The following is a 6,000-nucleotide window of genomic DNA, read 5'->3' on the forward strand; positions in this document are numbered from 1 at the left end:
ACAATATATACAATAAAGTACTAGCACTCTAAATTGTGATTTTTAATTAAATATTCCATAATCTTCTTTGTTCTTCTAACACCCACCTTTTGCAGTAGGCCTGTAAATACCTATGTATTATATTGAACTGCTCAATTTCAAAGCACAATTATGTGCTTTGACACCCTCCTATGACATCTGCTTTAGGAGTCAAGTCATTCATTGGACTACCTACACCATTTCCTTCACAAGGTAATCAAATAAGCAAAGATTTATTTCTCTCTTCAAACCTAAAGTCCTAACAATATTTGTTCATGCAATACTATTTGTATATTACTATAATACATGTTGGATACATGTGTCCTTCATGGTTGACGTCCAAATCAAAATGAACTCTAATTTGAAGGGTCCTGAAGTTAATGCTCTTTCAGACCATACTTCAAGGCATATCCAATTTCAAATATCCATCAAATCAACAGATTTGATTTCACTGCACAATGGAGTATTGGACCATGGCCACTTCAAAGGAACATTATCATTTTACCCAACTGTCAGCATTGTATTTTACCACAGAGAATTTATGACAGTCTATTGTTAAGGATGCTGGGTGGGGAATCCTTTGAACTGTAGAAAGAGCGTTACTTTGAACTTCTTTTGCACTCAACTTTACTGGGGCAGTGTTTGAATCTCACAGTGGTTAGTGAGTTGTTGTTTTGTTAAACTGGGCATAAGGGTGAGATTGAGAGGTGCACAGTGAGTAAACACAGCTGCCTGTGTTGAGTCTTGTCTTGTGTCTTCTGGGCACCTAACATGCTCAGCTGTGTTGGTTTCTCTCTTCCAGGGTGATCTGCCTTTCTTCCGAAACATACTTTCACTGGGGAAAAAGTGCCCCCCTCACCGTCACCAACACCACCATCACATACTACACATGCACATTGACCTACACTCACAACACTCTATTCTGAATTGATAAATAAGATGGTTTTGGTTAAATAATAGGGGTCCTAATAAAAATGGACTGACATTCAAATCACACTAAAGTGTGGTCATGATGTGCACCACACATCAACACTTCAAGACAGGCATTGAAGACAAAATGGCTTTGTAAACCACTACAAATTCCTGATGGTGATACCTTAGGTGATACTTTAGGTGGTGAGACCTGATCATCACCTAAAATAAAAGCTTCTTAACATCTAAACAATGTTTTCCTTATCTCTTGACCTTGCTTCCCCTGGTAAAGTGCCAGGCAAAAGCAGAAGCATGCTGACACTAGCTTTTATCCTAAAGCAAGCAAGCAAGCAGTTGGTCGGGGGGGGGGGGGGGGGGGGGGTGTCTTTGTGAAAGTCAATTATCAGCCTCATAAAAGTCTCCCATGCATGCTTGTATGTTTAACGATTCTCTTTCTTGGCAGCACCTAGCCCCCATTTATAAGGACAGGTGGTACCTTACATTCAGAAATGTGGTACATTTAACTGGGACTCAGGCAATACAGGCATAACCCACATACCCATGCAGCCTAGTAAAACTACACGCTTGAGGTTTAAATAAACATTAAGAATCCCTTGTAAAACCATTAACCACCTTCTTGTCAACCCACTGATAGTGTACAATACAATATTTCTGCTCAGAATACTGATCTGAAAGAAAGGGCATTTTATTCTGGTGTTCTTATTATTTATGGTATTTATACCAGCAAAGAGAACATGATTCTACAACACATGAGCTTCCTCAAGACCACACAGATGGAGGACAACTTCAGAGGAGAAGGGAGGTACAAGAACAGGGTTCAAGTGTGACCAGACACAAGAGCCCAGGAAATTACAGTTATGTCTAAACGCTTTTTACTCTATGGTTGACAAAGAGTCTGGTGTTGGAATATAATGTTACATGTGCTAAAACTCAACAACCAGCCATACCTAAACAGTGAGGGTTATGTATGTGTTGAGGCGCCAACTGCAAGGCTTCAGCCACAATTCTGAACATTATCTCATCTTTAAAAAGTATTACAGGGAATCGTATGTCACTCATACATGTACAGCATGCAAGACTGCTGTTTGGGGGGTGAAGCATAGAGTGAATTAAGCTAGGATAATATCCCATTGTTATCCTGTCATTTGTAATAACTGAAAGCATAAGCAATCTTTTTTTATAGAATATTAATACGATTCTTCAATGAAAGTAAAATTGACATGGTTGACTGTTGTCAAATCTGGTATCAACATAGATAACTTTTTGTGAGATCTGCCATTGGTATAGATAAAGTTAGTATAATATCTCGGTTATTAATGTAATTAAAAAAATATATAGTACTACTGAATAGTATAGTATCTACTGTACTATTCACTATTCACGATTACCCTGCCATCTCTGATTCCCGGAGAGATGTCAAACAAGTTTGGAGCCTTGAGCATAGAATTTGATTTTAGCACACCACTAGATAGACATTTAATTAGAAGCTTTACACCTTGGTTATCTACCCCACAGCCACCATGCTATGAATTGTCCTTTCAGAGTAGAAAAAAACAAAACAAGATCTGCCATCAGTGAATAAATGTAATTCATGCTTAGATTACATATCACTATGGGAACTAATCTAAAAGGTGGTTGTGGGATACAATCTAGAGTATTCTTGTTCGAACACTTACAACAACATTCTATGTTTGTGCAACTGACTCAGTACAAAACTTACCTAATGATCATGGGCATTTTTGGACATGTATGGGAACTAACAAGAATGAATGTGATATGTTGGGGTTAAACCGAATATGGTCATCTTTAGTTACAAACATTTTCAACTAAATATGAGTTAACTCAAAACGAGATGAGGATTTTGATAAGAATGAGCAAAATATCAAGCACTGTGCACACTGAAAGTTGTATTGCCACCAAAAATCGCAAATGTCAAAATGCTGTTGGAATGGGAGTGTCCTACAGTATTGTGGGCTCATTCACTTGTAGTTGGAGAACAGGATTACTTCCTTGCAAAGAATCACAAAGCTCTTACCCTTTTCCTTGGGCTGGCAAGTAAAATAGACATGTGTCCCTGTCAATCACAGTAACAATCCATTTGCCCCTTTTCTCTCATAAATCAAGACAATGTATTTTAATTGTTGGTATGGCCAGTTGTTTTATAATCACTATTGTATCTATTAACCAAAAGAGCTGGTATTTAATACCTGATCATTGATCATTTGTAAAGCTGCATCAAAAAGTGTATTTATTTATTAAATACCAGTCTCAGTCGTGGGCTTGAATTGACTACCCATTGAAAGTAAGTTGTCAGAGCACCATTAACCTTTTTCTTATTCATCTCATTAGAAGACAATACAGCTGCAAAAGTTCTACAAATAGAGGCAACACGCGGAAGCATTTGAGACAGCCTTAGTTATTATTTATACCCCAGTCTTTGTTAATCTCTAACCCTGTAATTATACAAAAAGATAATGCTGTTTTGCTGCTGCCAGATGGCCACTCTCAAAACTAAACCATAAGACAATAAGGTTGAAAGTATAAGTCTACAACAGTACACCCGTGTGCGTGTAACTCCATTATATTCAGTGTTAAGATGATTTTGACTTATCTTGACTTTTGTCTGCTAAAAAGCTTGATGATCAGTTTGATTGGCGGCATGTCTGCCATGTAGAGGCTCAACAAGACCCTGCCACCCTAGACCCTTTTGCTTCACAAAGAACTTGGATGAAAATTCAGACAACGTGTCAACAGTTGCTTTTATTGCCTCACCCTTTCTATTAACCTGCTCAACTGACAGCCAGGGCCGTTGCTCGGAATCGAGGGCCCTATGACTAAATATATGCCCGGGCCCCCACCCCCCATTTTTACAGTCCATAGAAGTCAGTCAAATTTATGAAGGACAACAAATATAATAACATTTGTACCTGACGTGGTCACGCCTCCGTTGGCCCACACGCAGGAATCAATCCAGCCACCTCAATATCTCAAGCCTGACCACTACCAACTACGCCAATGAAAAACTAGCAATTCCGCTGTGCATGTTTCATAACGTATATCCCTACACCAAGGATTTCATAACTGAATGATTTTAGTGGAATGGTTATTCAGTAGGCTAAGTAATGAATTACGGAGATATCTGCCAATATTCTGTTACTGGTTTACACCGCGGGCAATGTCAGATGACTAGCTATGAGTTTCAGGCAGCATGAGAAGTGCTAGCTAGCTAACCTGTGTGCCGTGTAGGCCTACATCATGATAACTACTAAGGTTCTGTTGGTCACCTCTCAAATATTTTGCTGAATAATTCTGAACAATTTCCCAGCATTGACTGTCTTTTCACTTCACATTCTTTCTTTTCTTTTTTGTGCCCCAGATTTATGTTGCAACGACAATTTTCCTGCCACCCGTTGCAAACGCAATCCAACTGTCACACTGAGTCTCACTGCACAATACCTGGGAATTGGGAACGTGCAGTTGGAGCAGATCATTTGGGCCTATTAGAGCGGGGAAGAGGGGGACCCTAGAGATTTCAAACTATTTCTTTTAGAAAGTGTCCGCAAGTGTATTATTTTGCTTTTAAATATTGATTTGATTGACAAACAATTACTGCAGACATATGAAAACCAATAATCGGCCCACTTCAAGCCATAGGCTCTGTGAATCATATCCACCTTTCCCTGCATCACCCTGCTGACAGTCCTACACTTTGTAGAACCTATGTTTATTTTCACTTACATACAAAATACAAGACCACTTAACCGTGTAGTCTGCTGTGTCCTCTTTCTTCCTTCCAATGGGTTAGTCATGTGATGATGTGGGGGAACAATGAGCGCCACTGCAAGAGCCTATGCTTGCCACTGCCCCAGGACACTGGCAGCGACGTTTCCCTCAACTAAAATAGTCCTCGCCCTGTGGCACATTCTGGACCGGAATCCATTTAATGGTGTGTTAGACATTCTTTTTGTTAACTTCATGGACTATTTTTCTATTCAGAGTGTGTGTCTTTAAAAGACAAAGATTGGGGTGGGAAGAAAGGGATTTTTAGACACTAGCGCAAACACACTTAGCCTACACGTAGGCTACACACAGATGGGAAATAGCACAATAGTACACAATTGTTGCTCAAACACGTCAAAACACACACAAGCATAACAGTGCTATTTCATAAGTGTGATGCAGAACCATGACATCTATGAAATCCACAAAACCAGAGTAGCCTATATAATCTTATTTTAAAACTATAAAATGGCATTACTGACAGCCTTGGCAGCAAAAGGTGCTCAGCCGTACTTTTTTACTGCTCAAATTGGATGAGATGGCACATGATCACACAATTAACAATGTTTTTGTAAATGATCTGATAAATGATCGCTAGTGTTTCAACCTGGGTCGGTTTACTTTTGTGAATGAAGAGAAGACATGTGACAATGTTTTTAAGTGAATCTCGTCTCAGCAGCGCACTACAACGCATCATTGTTTTATCACTTTACTGCAAAAAAAAAAAAAAAACTAAATAGCCTACATTAACGATACCTTCATCTTAACAGTTAAGTGCATATAACTACACAATAGCATAACAGTATGATAGTATACGAGGCATGAGATACAATGCCTGTGTGTGTGTGTGTGTGTGTGTGGGGAGGGTCGCCGAATTCAATACAATTAGTTAGCAGATTGAAATGATGTCAATTTTCGAAACGGGACCATCAGAATGTATTGTAGATTAACTTACCTATTCTATGGCCAAGTGTTTTGTCCTATTCAGTCTCATGGATCCTTTCAAGAACACTCTTCTCGGATTTAAATTGTCCTTTTAATTGGTGAACAAATAGCAGGTTCATGAAAAAAGGTTTCTCCGTTGGATGGTCAACGGGACTGATTTCATAAGAAAAGAGTGATGAAATTCAATAAAAACGTAACTTGACTTAAGATTGTGAGCCTGTCATTAATAGCGGTAAGCAAAAAAAAAAAAGAAGCTTGGCACAATACATCTCAACATCAGTCAATTGGAGAGTGAAGTTTTCCAGATTCTGTAAAACCACTGGC

At 38.9% G+C, this 6,000-nt stretch overlaps 1 protein-coding gene across 1 annotated transcript in view; it reads right to left on the reverse strand.

The window, feature by feature from the left end:
• Positions 1-6,000, reverse strand: part of megf10 (multiple EGF-like-domains 10) — a 43,389-nt gene extending 37,389 nt beyond the window's left edge. The window contains exon 1 of the mRNA XM_084693790.1: positions 5,687-6,000. The gene's annotated coding sequence lies outside the window, so the exon portion shown is untranslated. The remainder of the gene's footprint in view (positions 1-5,686) is intronic.

This window comes from Hypomesus nipponensis, chromosome 27 (genome assembly GCF_054491055.1).
Source record: "Hypomesus nipponensis isolate SF chromosome 27, ASM5449105v1, whole genome shotgun sequence".
In the NCBI taxonomy this organism is placed as follows: Eukaryota; Metazoa; Chordata; class Actinopteri; order Osmeriformes; family Osmeridae; genus Hypomesus; species Hypomesus nipponensis.